General features: G+C 29.2%; 1 long non-coding RNA gene across 1 annotated transcript in view; it reads right to left on the reverse strand.

The window, feature by feature from the left end:
* LOC122271474 (uncharacterized) overlaps positions 1-18565 on the reverse strand; it is a 123823-nt gene that overhangs the window by 15553 nt on the left and 89705 nt on the right. The window contains exon 3 of the long non-coding RNA XR_006226389.3: positions 4302-4438. This is a non-coding gene — a long non-coding RNA (uncharacterized LOC122271474). The remainder of the gene's footprint in view (positions 1-4301; positions 4439-18565) is intronic.

Raw genomic sequence — 18565 nt, forward strand, 5'->3', positions numbered from 1 at the left:
GCCACGCAGATAGCAGTTGGTAGGCAAAAAATATTTTATTAGCTTCACATAGTATATTTAAGACATTTTCTAGCAAAGGCGGAGCTCAAAATCGCACTCAAAAACTGTGTGCTTAAGTTTTTATCTTAGGGAAAGTAGCAAAGGAATTTCCCTCTATTTTGTTATATTTGAGGGGAAAAGGGAAGTGATAAGGATTACTATTGGTTTATGAAAGAAATCGCGCGTTCCCACACAAAGCAAGGGAAATATGTCCTGCTCTTAATTAAATGCATAGTTGAGCCAAAAATAGATTTAAGAACAGGATGTGGCTTTTAAAAGTGTGAGAAAGTATTTCAAATAGAATAATTAATTAGGAATAAAGTAGGAGTTGTTTTATAGAAAGAAACTAACATAAAAAGATTAATAAAAGGCTTTTTATGTTACATCCCCCCTCGCCGAAAAATTTTGACTAATATCTAAAATTTTTTTAAATTATCCCTTTGCAAAACTTTCCCTATGATGACACAATTAAAATAAAAAAAATCAAATTGCACTTTTAACAAGATTTCAAAGTAATATGAATTATAAAAAATACATATAAGTACACAATATAAAAAAAATTTCATGAAAGTCTCGAGAAAAAAAAATTGATGTAGCGCTACCATCAAAATGAAGTGTTAGATCTTCATTTTCAATAGTTTTTTGTGATTTAAGTTTTTTCAGTCCTTTTTGAAAATCACTGTAAATAAAGTTATTATTCATAAGAAAATTTATAAAAACTTTCTTTAAAATGTAAATATTCAAAAACATGAAAGATAAAAAATATGAAAATACAAGTGATATGAGATATACAAATACAAATTGACTTTTTCCAAAAAAATTTTTCTTCAGGATTTGTACATCTTGAAAATAAAATGTATAAAAAAATTTTGACACAATGGTCTTTAATCTGAAGTTTAAGATTTCAGTGTTGTTAGGGGAAAATTTTTGCTGGATTAGGGGCTGTATTCCCCAAAAGGAGGAAAACAGTCCCTAGTCTCAACAATGATGTGCTGGAAGATCCTAGTTTCAATAGATGCTTAAGTTTAAATTTTTTTTGGTTTTCACCACAGAGAGAAACTACCATCGCCCCATATCCTTTTAGATTGGGTAAACATTGAACTTGAAGAAGAAAATTTGAAAGGTCGGATCTTCCAGAAAAAAGGGGACCACATGTTCATTGAACCATGTGTAATGTTGTCACATTCGGTGTTTTTAATTTTATTTTAACATTGAAAAATCATTAAATTTAATATAAAATATAGTCAATTCCATTTAAATAATTACATGTTTTTTATTCGTGACATAATTTCAGTTTGTCAGGTGGGTGGTACCTTCGCAATTTTGATATATGAACTATTTCTGTATTTTCTTTATTATGAATATTCTTTTTATTTATTTTATAATTAACATCAGAAATTTTTTCAAGAATTATATATGGACCGGAAAAAGTTGGGGTAAGTTTCCTAGTATTGGGGTATTTAAAATCTTCATACATTACAGTATCACTAGGGGAAAATTCAATATGAGTGAATCTTGCATCATAATAAATTTTATTTTTTTCATGATATTGTTTTGTTCTTTCAACTGCGATTTTCCTTGCTTCTTCTATTGGTGGAAAAATTTCTTCAGATAAAGGATGATTAAATGGGAGAGTGCCAAACATTAAATAAGCTGGGGGAAATTTAGTTACTGAATGTGGAGTTAAATTATATTCTTCAGTTTGGGGCAAGACCGTCGGTACATCATGAATTATTTTCGAAACAATTGTGAGCCATTCAATCGGGGTTTTGGGTTCTTTTAAAACCAAAAGTGTCCTAATTTGGGGAGGCAAATCTATAGATAGACCCTCAATTATATGTTCATTACTTAAACCTATCTTTCTACCTAACTCTACCTTTTCAGTAAAATATGAGTTAAGGTCTTTAGCTTGGCCAGAAAATTTTAAATTTTGAAAATCGTTTAAGCCAAAGAGAGGTGAAAAATAATGCTCTCTAAAAATTTCAACTATTTCTTGATATGAATTACAATTAAGACAGTTATTAATATATAATTTCAAAGCTGAACCTTTAATGAATTTTTGAAAATTTCTAACTTTCCATTCGTCATTACATTTAGCATCTAGAGTTTGTTTTTCGAAGTGTTTGAGCCAGGATGTGAATTGAACACCAATGTCCGGCTCAAAGACTAGTATGTCTGGTTTATCCTGTACACTTTGATCCATACTTAATTTTTGTAAATTATCACTCAATTCTTCTTCAGAATTATCTATATTGCTTTTGGCATTTTCATCCATTTTAAATTTGTAATTTTTGCCACTCCGTAAGGGCATTCAAATAACCAAAATAAATTTTAACAATTAAATATAGCATTTAGAAGTAAATTAAATCTCATAGTTGTTTATTTATCGTTACCTTACGATAAACACTAAAGCAAAATTTTAAAAAAAATATTCAATTGATCATATATTACAACACATAATATAATCAAAACGAAACTAAATATCCTTTAACATTTTTATGCTAATAATATTAAATCAATTTAATAATATAATATTTCTCGAAGAATAAGTAAATTTCAATAATTATAAGTTTTTGAAAATGCATAAATAAACAATCAAAATAAGAACAATGAATAAATATTAATAATCATGAAAAATTCATAATCATAAAAATTAATAATCATCACAATGAAATATCAAGAATGAGAAAAAAAATTTCCGAATATAACCAAAATCTATTATTATTTTCGCTGTTCAAACACCACTTATTTTGATAATCAAAAAATATTTGTAAATTATTATAAGCACGGATCGAAGTAAAAGCACGGATCGAAGTAATTTTTCATTATATGAATACCATTGAAGAATTTTCCATCGAGGATTATCACTAAACACTGGGAATCACTGCGCGAATCACTGTATTATCACTAAACTGTACACGCGAACAGAATCGTAGCCATTAAGATGAACTTCTGGAAATGTAGAATCGCTGTCACTTTGAAATAAGCAGGAACTCACAAATATGGAACAGATGGTCTTTAGAGGCATTGAATTCTCGAAAAGGGTAAACGAAACATTTTTTTTTTTCTTTCTTACTGTTTTCTCCATAGTCGCACCATTCCAAGAGTAAACACGAGAAGAGTTAGTTGAAAAGGGGAATAACCAATCTTCTTCGTTAAGATGAGTCACTGACTAACGCCGAAATTGATAAATTTGCAGACTATGCTTTCAAGGTTCATCCAAATCCACTTAATTTCGCAGCATTGGCAATGAACTGCTAAGCATTCTCTGTGAAGTCTTCGATCCGTTCGTTAATAGGCTCAAATCTTCTAACATAGTAGAAGTGTGTTCTTTTAGTTATTTTTTTTTTTTTAATGTTTTGAAGAAGCATTTAATATTATCCTGTGCCCATTTCATCAGTTCTTAAAATCCTGCTCGGCTTGTAAAATGATGCAGTCGGACCGAGCAGGAAAACAGACACAGGATTTTAATTAAATCAGACTAACTTTTATTTGATCATTCTTAGTTGAGTGGGAGCGAAGAAGTGATGTTTACTCCATCAGCAAACAGTCTTTCTGGTAGGGAAAATCTTGCAAAAAATCCTAAAATGTCTCTATTTAGGGAAAAGAGGGAAAACTCAGAAATTACAATTGGTTAATGAACTTGCTCGAGTGATTCCCACGGCTTAAAAGGGAAAAAAGATCTTTATTTAAATGTATGCATACTTTGGCTAAAAATAGATTTAAGAACAGGATGTGGCTTTTAAAAGTGTGAGAAAGTATTTCAAATAGAATAATTAATTAGGAATAAAGTAGGAGTTGTTTTATAGAAAGAAACTAACATAAAAAGATTAATAAAAGGCTTTTTATGTTACATATATATATATATATATATATATATATATATATATATATATATATATATATATATATATATATATATATATATATATATATATATATATATATATATATATATATATATATAATAATATATATATATATAATATATATATATATGTATATATATATATATATATATATATATATATATATATATATATATATATATATATATATATATATATATATATATATATATATATATATATATATATATATATATATATATATATATATATATATATATATATATATATATATATATATATATATATATATATATATATATATATATATATATATCTGTGTGAGAAATGAGTGTAAATAAAATATGCTTTCAAAAAATTAAAGGTAGTTCATACAGTTTTTTCTCTTCTTACTTAGTCTTCAACAGTAGGAAATTCCTCCTCCTGTGCTCATGAAAGTGTAAGTACTTTTTGGCTTCAGACAAGATATTCTAATTCAACTTTCACAAAAAAGTATCCCAATCTCGTATTAGTATGGTGAAAGTATTATCCTAGAATTATGAAAAATATTATTACAAACACAAATTTTGAGTGCCATTTTCATTATTTTTTATTAAAAATTTTTTTGATCATACAGTAAGTTTTCGATCATAAGTGGGAATTCTATGCATAAGTAAAATTGAAAAAAGGAAGAAAATAAAGAGGAAAGAAAAGTTCCGTATTCAAAGCATTTTGTATTCTTTTAAGTTTCATTTTTAAAAGGAATTAAAGTTGATAGACAGGAGAAAGGAAGGAAGAAATAAGAGAGGAAATTAAAAAAGAATCTCGTCAATCACTAGACTGTAGAAAGACTGAGTATTTTGGAAAACGGAAGAAAAACGAAATATTATTCTAAGCTAAGACTTGCGATCGGTAAGTTAAAAGAATTTTAGGCTTTAAGAAATTTCAAATTTTTTAAAGTGAATGAACGGAAAGTTATCAAGCATATTTTCAGCGAGATCATAAATTTGAAAATCAACTCTTTCGAAAAACCTAAATACCCATTTTAAATTCTCCTTTTTAGATTTTTTTTCTACATTGTACACAGAAGTTAATTCTAAAAAACTTAAAGCTCTTTAAAGTGGCTTTTTTTTCCCTTTAGAAATTTAGTACGAAGAAAAACATTAGCTTTAATATTTCCCCTTGATATATTGCCAACCATAAAACCTGGTTTCTAAGCAGAACAATACATCATAGTAAAGAAGATTCCATTTAGAAACGTTCATTCTTTTAAAACCTAATTCTTTCTAAACCCTTCCTTTTAAAGACATTCCAAGCATTTAAAAATCATCAAGAGCACCGAAACAGCTCACGCAATAATTATCGAAAAAGGGAGATATTTTCCTTAAGTTGGATGGCATCACCCTCAAAGCAATCAAGGTTATCAATTAAAAACTAGAAGAAAAGAATCGTCTGCTGTAACTTTAGAGGCGAAGAATTTAGCACGTTTTACTAGAATCTCTGTTTTTAATTAATTTTGTTGCCACGCATAGTGCCGGGTAAGAGCAATTATTATCGACATATTTACGCCTGATTACTTTTCTCCCTCTTTCATCAAATAAAATAATAAAAATTGCATCACAAAGAAAGAAAGAAGTGAAGTGAAATATGTAAGAGGAATAATTAGAAAAATATCGTCTGCGGAGATAGCTAAATAGTGGCACCTGTCTTCATAGCCGGTGTTTCTCGCTTATTAAAGTGCTAAATTAAACTTCCGCTTTTTCTTCGTTATTTTTCTGGGTAGAGTAGGGTTATTTGAAATGTGTTATTAAGTATTTTTGACGGTTGATTACGTTGAAAGTTGCGTGTTTTGCGAAACTTAACGCTCGGGGTTGCGTGTATGTAATTGAACAGCACTTTATTTAGAAATAAAGGAAGTGTTATGCCTAATTAATTATCTTTTACAAAATCACTGATTTCATAGATTTTGAGCAAAAACAAACATTTTTAAAAAGCTCCGATGTTTTGGCTTAGAAAAAAATTTGTTTATTTATATTTATTTTAAATTTTATGTTTACTTTACAATTTATTTCAATTTGCGTGTTTCTTTTTCACGTTTTAGAATATTTTGTAAAAATAATTTAAATATGTAAAGAAAGAAATTTCTGTAAAAATAGGTTAAAATATTTTGTAATACTAATTTTAAAAGTTTAAATATGCAGTCAATTACTGCTGTATAAAAAATAAGATCTATAAGTAAGTAAAATTGCCCTTCTTTCTATTATTAAATAAGCACTGAACTCTGAAATTAATAATTAGACTGAAAGTGAAGCTTCTTTAACTTCTTCATGAATTACCATTCATATGAAAATTTAATTACTCTACTTTTTCTTATACACTACAAATACTTTGCTAAAGTTTTAAGACTTAATAATAAAATTTTTCTTTTTTGTTGTTGTTGTTAAAACTGACTATTACGACTGAAAAAAATCTCCAAATTTACATTTAATAGAGAACAAAATTTTAATACCAGCTTTAGCTTCATCTTGAATCGCCTAACTAATTAATATTATTTTTGGTTTAGTGCTTTATACTTCCTCGTTTAGTAAATGAGAGACATGATTTTTTCTAAAAAAAATACACAGTAAACACAAATAACTTACGTAACACAAATAATAGATTTGTAAACTTTTTATATAGTATATATAACTTAATAAGTCAATTCGTTGTATTCGCCCAATTGCTGATTCATTAAAATTCTTTTCATAGATTCGACGATAGTCACTGATTTGCTAACTTGCTCTTTTGCTTATCACAAATTAGACATACTAATGATTTCTATTGTTACTCAATATTTATAAATGATATACCAGATGTTATAGTGAATGTATTATGCATAATAAAATTAATTAATAATCTAAAATATAGAAAATTCAAAAATTTACTCGTTTGAAATGCATTAACAAAAAAAAAAAAAAAGCTCGTTACTTTAACAGAAAATATTAAATGAGTGGTGCTATTAAATGGGGATAAGCAAAGTCGAGTTTCTTGTCCTCGTATAACCTATTTTATACCTATAAAAAATAGTAAAGATAGTTATATATGCCTATAAAAATATTTGTTCAGATACTAATGATATTTGAGTATATGGTTCAAAAATTCAAAATGAAAATACTAAAATTAATTTATTACTTTTTAAAACTTTTTAAGTTTACTTTTTTAATTCATTTTTCTATTAACTTATTTTAAGGAATAACGAATACAAAAACAATTTTTTATGAAAATTGATATGATAATTTAAAATTTATTTTTCTCAAGACCTATTTATCCAGCAATTCTTTTTGGAATTTTTCATTCATTTCAGCATTGGAAAATTAGTCAAAAACCCACTGTCAGTGGGCCATTTAGTTTGGTTGTGTTCTTATGATTTAGACAATTCACTCTGAATTTGAAAATGGTCATTTAAAAATTATTTTTATTATTGTTAACTATTTGTCATTAAAGAAAAATTATTTTTAATTTCAAAATTATCTGTTGTGGTAAAATTAGTTATTATCGCAAACTAATTTATTTGAAGAACAAAAAACAATGTGATTTTAAATAAATTATCAATGATTCAACTTTAAAAACTAACTGAGGAGCTGGGTAAAAGTTCTACTCATTCTCAAAATTTCACAAATAAAAAAAAAAAATAAAAAAATGTTAAAAAAAAAAACAGTAATTGTTTAATAGTTGTGTATTTGGATTCGCAATATCGTTCCTCCACCAAGTCCCTTAATTTTTAATAATTTGGACTAAAGTCTTGTAGAAGATTTTTTTACTTTTATTTTATTCATTTATCTGTTAATTAATTTGTTATTATAAATTCATTCGTTGTTATTGTTAATTAAACTGTTATTACTTCATCAAAATGAATAGCTCGTCGAACTTTGTCAAAGAAAATACTGTACTACTTTTATAATTCATAGTAGTAAAATATTTTATAACTATAATTATTTATTAACAATAATAATTTATATATTTTGTGAACTTGCAAATGTAAATATGTATGGTATAACTGTTAATAAGTATTGGCAATCCCATATATTTTACTCCTTTCGAAAACAAGCTAGAAATAAAATGGTTTTGCTCGCAGCCTTTTTTTTTTCCTCGGGTAGTTATCAGCCCATGAGTCTCTTAATCCTTTTCTTCTTCCGTCAAAGAAAATGAAAACTTTTCTGTAATAAGAAGGCACACACTAAGATGTTATCATACATACCAAAAATTTCATATATACTTTGAAATTTAGCTCTATTCATTATATTCGCCTTATAAATTATAATTGTAATATAATCATCATCGTTATCATTTAGCAGTTTATTTTATTGTATTGCATTGCATCCTCTTATGAATGCTGATGATAATTTCCGCGAGGGATTTTAAGTACATATGTGTAACAAAAATTAAATGAAGATAAAATGTTTTTTTTTTCACTTCCTTTTGAGTCATCCCTTCTTCAGTTAAGAATTGATCTTCTCTTCATCAGTTCTAAATTTATTAAATTTGATATATATTGTTGTTGTTTCTAATCCTTCACAATATAGCCTAATCTATATCAAAGTGATGAGTCCAAATGCAAGGTCACACACTAAAATTAGTTGCAAGAAGATGTCCTCCAAGGAAAATTCCAGACAACCAAGGATAGAAAATCATGGAGAAGATGGGGAGCAGCTTCTTTATTCCAGAAGACCCGGAGCACCCGAAGGAAAAGTCTGACATGGCTCTTCGCTTGTATGATTTAACTGGGTATATGGAATGGCTTCCAAGCTTTGGGTGGCCCTACCAGGAGAATGATCTCCTGACGTACACCACCTTAGATCTCATGACGTACATCACTCCTCAATGTACATCACCCATTCCACTCAGTGACCCCCCTCTGCCACGGTGAGGCATCATGCGCAGGACATGGTGGGGAAAATTTGATATATAAATGTAACTATTTCATTGAAACCAAATAAAAATTCAATTAGTCAACGTAAGTTTTTGAAATGTTGACAAAACACCTAAATCTCTAAAAGAGTGATTCAAATAATATAAAATTAATAATAAAATTAAAATTAAAAGTAGTAAAAAAAATGTAAAAGCACGTTTTATATACCTGAATGAAAACATCATTCGTTTCAAAAATATTCAAAAAACTTTTATATTATGAAGCGAATGAAGTCTTCAATCAGTTAATATCTTATCACTTCAGTTTCTTGGCATTATATATTTAGCGTGTCTAAATTAATAAGTGTTACATACGAGTAATTCGTTATTTTTTTATTCTGGAATTTAAGATAGAAAAAGGAAGTATGTAGTTGCTATTGAAATGGTAAAAGCAGTGAACGTGATAAGGAAATAAATACTCCCGCTACACTATAAAAGTACAAAATACCGGCACTTTAGGGGCACCATCCGTAAAATCAATTTTACCGTACAATCAATTTTTAACGGAAAATACTACAGCGTGATTTTTACAGAAATATTTATTTAATTTGAGTGATTCAGTAATTTTACTGTAATTATTGCTGTAAAAATTACGTTATATCGGATTTTTTTGTCCAGTAACATATTCCAGTAAAAATGGATTTTACGGTAAAAAAATACAGCCACTCTGAGTGTCGGTAATTTTTAACATAATTTGATCCGGAATTTTTAACAGTGTACACGAATTTTTATTATCTCTTAAATGTTCATACTATACAATTCAAGGGAGGGAGTCAGTAATTTTTTAATTGACATTGAAGTCGGGTATAATCCAAGCACACGAGTGACTGTCTCTCTTTTTAGTTAATACCGCCCCAGTGTTTCTCCTAATGAATTATTAACGGCTGTCTAAGATTTATCCTTAGTGATGATCCAAATGCATACTAGATTTCAGGGTGGATGGTGGTAATAATCACTCGGTCTCCGCTCTACGCTTCCCAACCACCCAACCATGCTTGGATATTTTTGGCATTGAAACCATCATTGGGTTACATGTAAGTGATTTTTTAAACGCTGAAAAATGAGTCAGGCATCTAGCCTTCTGCAAGGAAAATTGGACACTGGTCTAAGTCCTGTTTCCACTCACTTTTCCGACTAATCTGAATCACAAAATACTTTTCGGAAACTATGTTTGCATTTTAACTTTTAAAATTCTCTTCACCCAGGCAAGAATTACTTGTTATAGTAATTAATTTATAAAAATCATATTTTAATATTAACCATCAAATTTAATTTTTTTAGTATGGTTTTTATTTTATTCTTTAGCTATCGTTGAATAGCCTACCTGATTCTGCGTTAACGGCTTTTAATGTTCAACTCCGTGGCATTCAAATTTTGAACCCAATTCAAAAGAAGTGGGAGCTTCTGGATCAAGCATTGGGACAAACTGACCTTGGAGGAAGAATTTTTGTTGGAATTTTCCCGTATTTGCGTTACAGGAAGAGGAAAACTACCGAAACCTTCCACGGTCAACCCAACGGCTAGGGGATTCTAACCCATGATCCATCTACTACTGAGGATTTTTTAAGTCAACACTGTGTTCGATATGAGTCGGAAGCAAAATTCGTATCAATCAGCTACCTCTCAGATTCAATCCAGGGCACCTCTTTGGGAGGCAGACACTTTATCCCCTGAGCCACAGTGGCTTTTAAATATGGTTTTATTTCATTTTATAATCGTCGTTGAACAGCCGACTAACTTTTGAGTTTATGACTACAATGTTCAACTTCGTAGCCTTGTAATTTTGTACCCAATCCAAAATACAAGGGAACTTCTGGATCAAGTTGTGGGACAAACTAGGCTTCATAAAAACTTTTTGATGGAGCTATCCCGTATTTACGTTACACTGCGAGGAAAACCACGAAAACCTCCCATTGTTATCTGACGGTAAGGGGATTCTAACCCATGATCCGTTGACGACCGGTAAGGATATTTTACGTCAGCACTATGGTAGGTGCGAGCCTTGAGCAGAATTCGCATATACCAATTACCGCTAGGATTTGAACCTGGGTCACCTCATAGGGAGGGGAATGTTTCATCCCCTGATTCACCGAGACTCTTTAAATATGGTCGCAAGGTATTAGCCTTGCAATATTACGCTAATAGAAATAAAATTCTAAAAAACATTTGTAGAAAAATGTTCCAACTTACCCGAGGCTCCTTTACAAATTAATGTTGCATTTGAGAAGCAATTCGAAATCTTAAAAAAAATTGTCAGTCTTAAATTATGTGAGCCGCCTAAAATATATAAATTCCAACACTTTAGAAGTCAATGATTTAATTTAAAAGCATTTCTAGTATTTAAAAACAAGCGAATAATAATAGAATATAACAGAATTATAAACATAGAGTTGTATGACTAAAAGAACTTCTTAGAATAATAAAAAAAAGACTTTTTAAGCTTTGCAATTTTGACAAAATAGAATCAAATGCTGAATGCTTATTTTTAAGTTTTTTCTCATCAAAACAATTTTTTAAAAACATAATCATTAACTACTTTCATCATTTACCTGTTTTCGTAAATACGAGGTTTTATTTTATTTCCACGCTAATAACGTATGAGAAAGTATTTTGCAGAAAAATATTAGAGCCAACGTTTTAGTATTCAAAACGTATTGTTTATTTCATTAATAGGATATTCAAAAGCAATTTAAGCATTTTTTTCTCATAATAAAATGCCAGTTTACAACCATAAAAATTGCATATTTCCCCGCAATTTCTTACAACACTCACTCTCATAAAATATTTTTACATTTCGTGCTAGACGTTGATTATCACTAAATATCATAAAAATGGGAAAAGAGAATAAAATAAACAATAACATAAAATCCCATGTATATGCAAAAATGAAACGAAAATGAGGAAAATATTTCTCCCGAACATCAAACAGTCTTTGCAAATGTAACTAAAAATCCTCTCCCCTGTTTCCCTTTTGTAAATGTGCTTAAAAAAGGCACCCAGCTTTCTTTTTTTTTAAAAAATAAAAATGGAGAATTGCACTTAGAATTTTCAAAAAAAATAAATAAAGCGCAAAAAAGAAACAAAGAGAAAAAGCTTCTGCAGGGTGAAATAAATGAAATCCGAAATAAAGGAATAGAAGAGAAGGAAAGAAGAAAAAAAAGGAAAATAAAAATTCAAATAAAATTCGAGCGGTAGCAGCTCCAGAAAAAGGGGAGAGAACAACCACTAGCAAAGGCTATATTTATGTAATGGTCCAGTTAATGCAACCATGGGAATTTGAATTGTGTGCATGCCATGTCTATTGAGTACGTCGGTAGAGGGCGCTGTGGGAACCCATTACTTGCTCTATTCACTCCTAGAATGTACCAGCTACTTCATATTATCTCATTCGTCACTCGTTCTATTTACCAAATCCCCCACTCACTCTCCACACCCACTCCAACAATTCCGCAGGGTCCCAAAAAGGATTTATTTAGAAAACGCGAGAAATAATCGGTCTCCAAAACCGCAACCGTACGGTAATTGCCAAATGCTGACGTTACATCCATAACCGTAAACCGCGGCTTGGTTGCCATACCAACCAGTTTAGAGAGCGAAGATGCTTTCTTCGGCCTCTATCAGCTAAGCCATCCGTTTATCAAACAGTTTAGCGAAGCAAAGATGAGTGCTTTGCTCCCGATGTTTGTGTGAAAATTTGCCCCCTTTTCTATTTTAAACACTTTATCGCTCCCAATGGCGATATTCATTCAAAGGAGAAAAAAAAACACTTTTTTTGTAGTCTTCATTTACATTTTATTATTCCATTTAGATTTTTTAGTAACAAAAATCATATAGTTATAGTACACCATGGTCGCAATATATCCAGAATTAAGAGATTAGCTGCGACAATTAGAAAACAAAATATTATCATATGATTTTTGAGGTTGCCATAGTTGCTAGGGTTGAATTTATGTATTTCTTACTTACTCTCGCGGATTTGTGGTTGAGACGGGAAAAAAATTATTTGCTCCTTTTAATTAATTTCGTAAACTTCATTAAAAATTTGTACAGGTGTTTGTTATAAAAATAATATGCATGTGTTACATTGAAAAATGTTATTCTTTAACTAACTGTTATTGAGATAAAATATTACCAAATGTCGACATACAAAAAACATTTCTATTTTAAAGTTTATTTGTTTGAAGAATTTGAAAATTGGAGTTAAAATATTTGGCCCTTTTTCATGTTGAAAATAATGACAATCTAAATTACAAAAAAGAAGTAAACAATATATTTATTTTAATAAACAATATATTATTCAATCTGAAATTATTCTTTATATTTTGCCACATTTTTAGTATAGCTTCTCATTTAAATGCCTTTGAACTGAAACGAAAGTTTTGAGCTCTAACAACTCTTTCTTTAGAGAATTTTTTTTTCAATTGGCCGTCATCTTGTTTAGTATAAAGTTTTTTGTATTCCAAATGTTGAATAAGTTCAGGCTCTATTGAATTTTAAACTGAAAATAATCAAATCAAGAAGGAAATTTTGGGGAAATTGTTTCTCATTTTTGAAAAAAAAAGTGATGCTCATAAAACATTCTCTTATTCGCGTTCCAAGTTCTACAGGGTAATAAAGTAAGCAAAGTAAGCATGCATAAAATGTGTTTCAGTTGCTTATAAATTCATAAAGAGCAAAAGTTTTCTTTGGATACTATGCAACATACTTTTTAACACTTTTAGAGCTCAATATTAAAGTAATAACTTTTTTAAATTGGCGTGAATTCCAGTTTATTAAACTAGTTTTTAGTAAAATACACAGAAATATAAATATTTTCAAATAGAAACATAATGCTTTGTCTTAAGCAAACGATTTTCGAATTTGAGCATTTTTAAAGTATTTTATAGTTGTAATGGGATACCTGCAAATGACGTAGTGTGGATATCTTGATCCTCATTGGCTGTTAAAACGTATAATTTGTTTACGTTAGCAACTGTTCTTTCCATTCTATTTCGAGTAAGCCAAGACCTTCAAGTATCAATTCTCTTAAGTGACTCATTCTATTTTCCCCAAAAAAGATTTTTTAACAAAAATTTCAATTCTTTCACTATATATTTCTTACTTAATACAAAGACAGTTACGAAGCCATGCAGAACATAAACCAACTAATTCTGCATTAAAGTTACCAGGTACACGAAGCAAAAATATATCACGGTTACAATAAACTACATAAACAAATAATAAATATAAGCTAAGTGAAAGGCGAGAAAGAATTATATTTTAACATATAGATATGTGATACGGAGTTGTATTTAATTAACTTCATGTTAATTAGCATTCTAACTTATGTGGAGAATCTTAGTTCGACTTTAACAAGCCATTTTGTTTAAATACAATCAGCAGGCACTAAGGTTATAGGTCACGTGTCTGGGTATCAGTGACCATCTTCTTCTCGAGTTGCAAGTACTTAATTATGAATATAATATAAAAATCATTTTACATTTCGAATAATATTTAGCGTATTATTTGCTGATAGTTTTGTTCAAATCTCAGAGAAGTATTAATGAGTTTCATTTCTAATGTTTGAGAAGGAAAAAAACAGACGTGTTTTGTCTCTTTTAAGCGTGGGAATATGGTAATGCTTCTTCTACAAACATATACAGCTCACAGCGCTTTTGTGATCGAATGATGGGTTAGTCATTGACTTTGCTATGATCGTTTGGTTGTCTGTTCGATTTTTAATTATGTAAATCGTTTGAATGTTTCTTAAAGAATGTCGAGTGTTTAAAATGACAAGGGTAACTTTTTCTCACCGTCTAAAGTAAAATAAAATTTGATTTTAATGTTTTAATTTCTATATATTTGTCTTGGTTCTAAATTCATTTTCATATAAAATATAATTTATAATATATAATTTATTTGCTACACTGTTAAAAAAGTCTGTTAAATTTAGGGAAAAAAAGCAGTCAGTTAATGTGCCAGCATAAAATCGTTTATTTCACACAAAAATACTATCATTTAAAAACTGACGCATTTTTTTAAATCGGTAAGTACTGTTATGTAAACAAACAAACTTTCCGTTATTATTTGAACAAATGAATTCTGCTGTTTTAATAAAAATTTCTATAAAATTGCTACTTAAGCATTGTTTTTGGTTTGAGCTGTGCGCAGCATTCGTGCGACCAGTAGACGCTGGGATTCGAACCTGCCTCATTCGGAGGCTAATGCTCTGTCCTCTGAGCTGCAGCAGCTCTAGTGTAGCACTAGGTAGAAAAATATTAAATGATTTTATCTCAAAATTTTTTCTAATTGCAACAATATTTAAGTATGAAAACGTTCAAACCTACAGTGATCAAACCATATAAAATGTCTGCCAAATTAACTTACCAAAAAAAATTATAACTAAAGATTTATAATAATCAGGTAAAGTACCACTTTGACAATAAAATTGAATTGCAGTCTTATTTATATAACAAAATGATGTCTGAAAAATTGGAGCAAGTATAGCAAATAACCGTAAAATGATTTATAAAAAAGGTAGAGTTATTTTACGGTAAGCAAAACTGCATGGCAAAATCCTAATCCGTTTATGATTAGGATGAAAGACAAAGAAAAACCATTTTGTCAACAAATCAACTTTAAACCATCAAACATACAGAGAAAGTTTATTAAAAAAAATTTTACAGTGCGCGGATAACAAATAAAAACAGAAAAAAAAAATTCTTGAATTTTTCTTTGAGCAGTTAAAAAGAAAAAAAGTCTGTTATTTCTTCGAACAATTTTGTTTCCTCTGAAAAATATGTTATTCTTCTGTAGAATTCATAGTATTTTTATTATAATTATTACATCACTTCTTTTCGTTTATTTATCAATTTTTCTTCTTTTTTTAAGTAGAATTTATTGTAAGGAAAGAATTAAATATAAAATAAATTATAAATACATGAAAAAGAACTAAACAGGAGTAAATAAAAATATGGGTGACACATAAAATTACAAAGTGCTTGCTTTTTGAATTTTCAGCATCAATTTGCTTTTTTATTTCTCTTTTGGTTAAAAAAAAATAAATAAAAGAAACTTAGCATTCTTCAAATATTTTATTTTTTATTTTACAACCGTCGTTGAACAGCCGACCCAATTTTATGGGCTTACGACTACTTATGTTCAACTCCGCAGTCTTGTAATTTTGAACCCAATCTAGAAGACAAGGGAACTCCTGGATCGAGTATTGGGAGAAATTTGCCTTCGTGGAGGACTTTTTTAATGGAGCTAATCTGCATTTGCGTTACATGAAGAGGAATACGACGAGAATCCCCCACAGTTAGCCAGATGACTAGGGAACTCTAACCTATGATCCGTCTACCACTGAGGATATTTCACGTCTGCACTGTGGTCGGTGCAAGCAGGATGCGGAATTCGTATCGATTGAGATTCGAACCCGGTTCGCCTTATAGGTAGGCGAACGCTCTATCCCCTGAACCATAATACATATACCTTTTCACTCCGAATTGAAGCATAAGATTTCTATCATAGCCTTCCATCTCACTCTATTTGTGGCCAGATATTTTGCCTTACCCCATGTCTTTCCTATTGTTTTTAATTCGTTTAAAATCGTCCTGAGTCAAGTATTTTTAGGTCTTCCTCTTTTTCTATTGCCCTGAGGGTTCCAATCGAAATTCCGTTTTGATTTAAATTTTTCAGATTTTCGTAGCGACCAATATATTTCCATTTGCGTTTTTTAATTTGCAGATCAATTTCTTTCTGTTTTCCTTTTATAAGGATTTCTGCATTACTAATTTTATGGAACCATTTAAAACGTAAGACTCTTCGTAAACACTGAATGAATACTTGAAGTTTTTTCATGCTATTTTTATTGCAGCACCATGTCTCAAATCCATAGAGTAGGACGGATTTAACATTAGTATTGAAAATTCTAATTTTTGTTGAATTTGTTATGTTTCTGTTTTCTCAGAAAAACAAATATCAATGCTTAACATATATTTTTAAATTTTTATGTTTCCGTAATTCAATTGAAGTAGAAAATCTTTTCACAAATTAGTTCTTGATCTTAAAATTATTTTAATTTTTTTTAAAACAAAACTAATTTTGAATTTGCATTTCAAACAAAAATAAAACTTGATTGGTGAGTAATATTTACGAATTTCTTCAATACTATGTTCATTAAAGAAAAATATTCAATATTCAAACTGCAAAAATGTCACTCTATTATCCAGATGCTTCAAGCATATTTTAATTAATCAAAGAAAAAATAAAATCAATGCAACTTTAATTTAACGAAATTCCATTCTTTCTTCTACCAGTATAGCGATAAAAGTGTTTCAAAGATTCAGAAATTTATCAGATACTTAATATCGTAAATTCATAAAATGCGTTGCTTTTTCTATAAAATCTTTTATAGAAAACTTTGCTTTGCATTTAATTTCGTCACCAATATCCTAAAGTCAATATTGACAGAGTATTGGTTATCCGTTTTAACACCATTTTTGAGAAAAACTCCTAACTGAAAAATATTGACATATTGCAGTAATGATCCATTTTTCATTACCGTACTTTTAAATGACTTTTAGTTACTAAAAGTATCAAAACATCGTAAGCGTCAATTTATCTTGCACGAATCAATCGTTGTTATTTTGTATAGCCGAAAAGATCATCGACTCTGTCAACTTCTATTTAATTATCAATAATTTAAAGAAAAAATTTAACGGAAAATATCGTCCTTCTCAAAGACCTTTATTATTTTAATTTTACATCGTTTTTATTTTAAGAATTTTATAAATGATAAATTCACATTTTTTTCGCAAAATTGAATGAAAAGCTTTTATTGTCATTCAAATTTTTTGAACACATAAATCTTATAAAATATTTTCCAAAGCAACATTAAATTAATACTAATGTACAGTGTCCAAAAAAAAAACCACCCTGCATAACTTGATCTGATCTTCACGTTCTAGGGCTCAATGGTTCGAGGAGGTGACCTCAAATGTGCTAATTAATTAGAACAGACGATATTTTACACGAAATCAGACACGAAAACGTACTTTCTCTGAATAATACCGTTTTTTCTTTTTATGGATTTGTATCTCTTACCACCAAAATATAAGGGATAGCCGCAATTTGGAAAATATGATCCCCTTAGTTTGATCAGGAAAGCGATACAATGTTTAAAAAAGTCGTATATTTAAGATTTAATTTCTCAAACCCATTTCGGCCAAATTCTGTATTTTGCCATGTAAATTTGCATTCATTAAAATGTTGAAAAATTGCATACCATGCAATTTAGAATTTTTTTAAACTATTATTAAGTAAAATAATAAAAAGTAATAAAAATTTACGAAAAATCATTAAATATCCTAAATGAATTTTATAATTGTATGCAAACACTTGCTTAAAAAGTTCTTGAAATATGGCGAAATACGCCAAAATTGTTAAATTAGCATTAAAGGGGTCAAACTTTGGTTTGCTTTCCTGATCAAACTATGCGGAACATATTTCCCAAATTGCGGCTAGCCCCAGTACCTTGGAGTCAGAAATTGAAATCAGGCGGAAACACGGTGTGTTTATTCAGAGAAAGTATGTTTTTGTGCCTGATTCCTTAACTTAAAATATCGTCTGCACTAATTAATTAGCATATTTGAGGTCACCTCCTCGAACTTTGTAATAAGAGTAAGTCCTTAAACGTGAAGATAAGATCATCAGATTAAAAGTTATTCTGGCTAGTCTGTTTATTTGTTTGC

This window comes from Parasteatoda tepidariorum, chromosome 6 (assembly GCF_982258835.1).
Source record: "Parasteatoda tepidariorum strain Cologne lab strain chromosome 6, Ptep-v5.0, whole genome shotgun sequence".
In the NCBI taxonomy this organism is placed as follows: domain Eukaryota; kingdom Metazoa; phylum Arthropoda; class Arachnida; order Araneae; family Theridiidae; genus Parasteatoda; species Parasteatoda tepidariorum.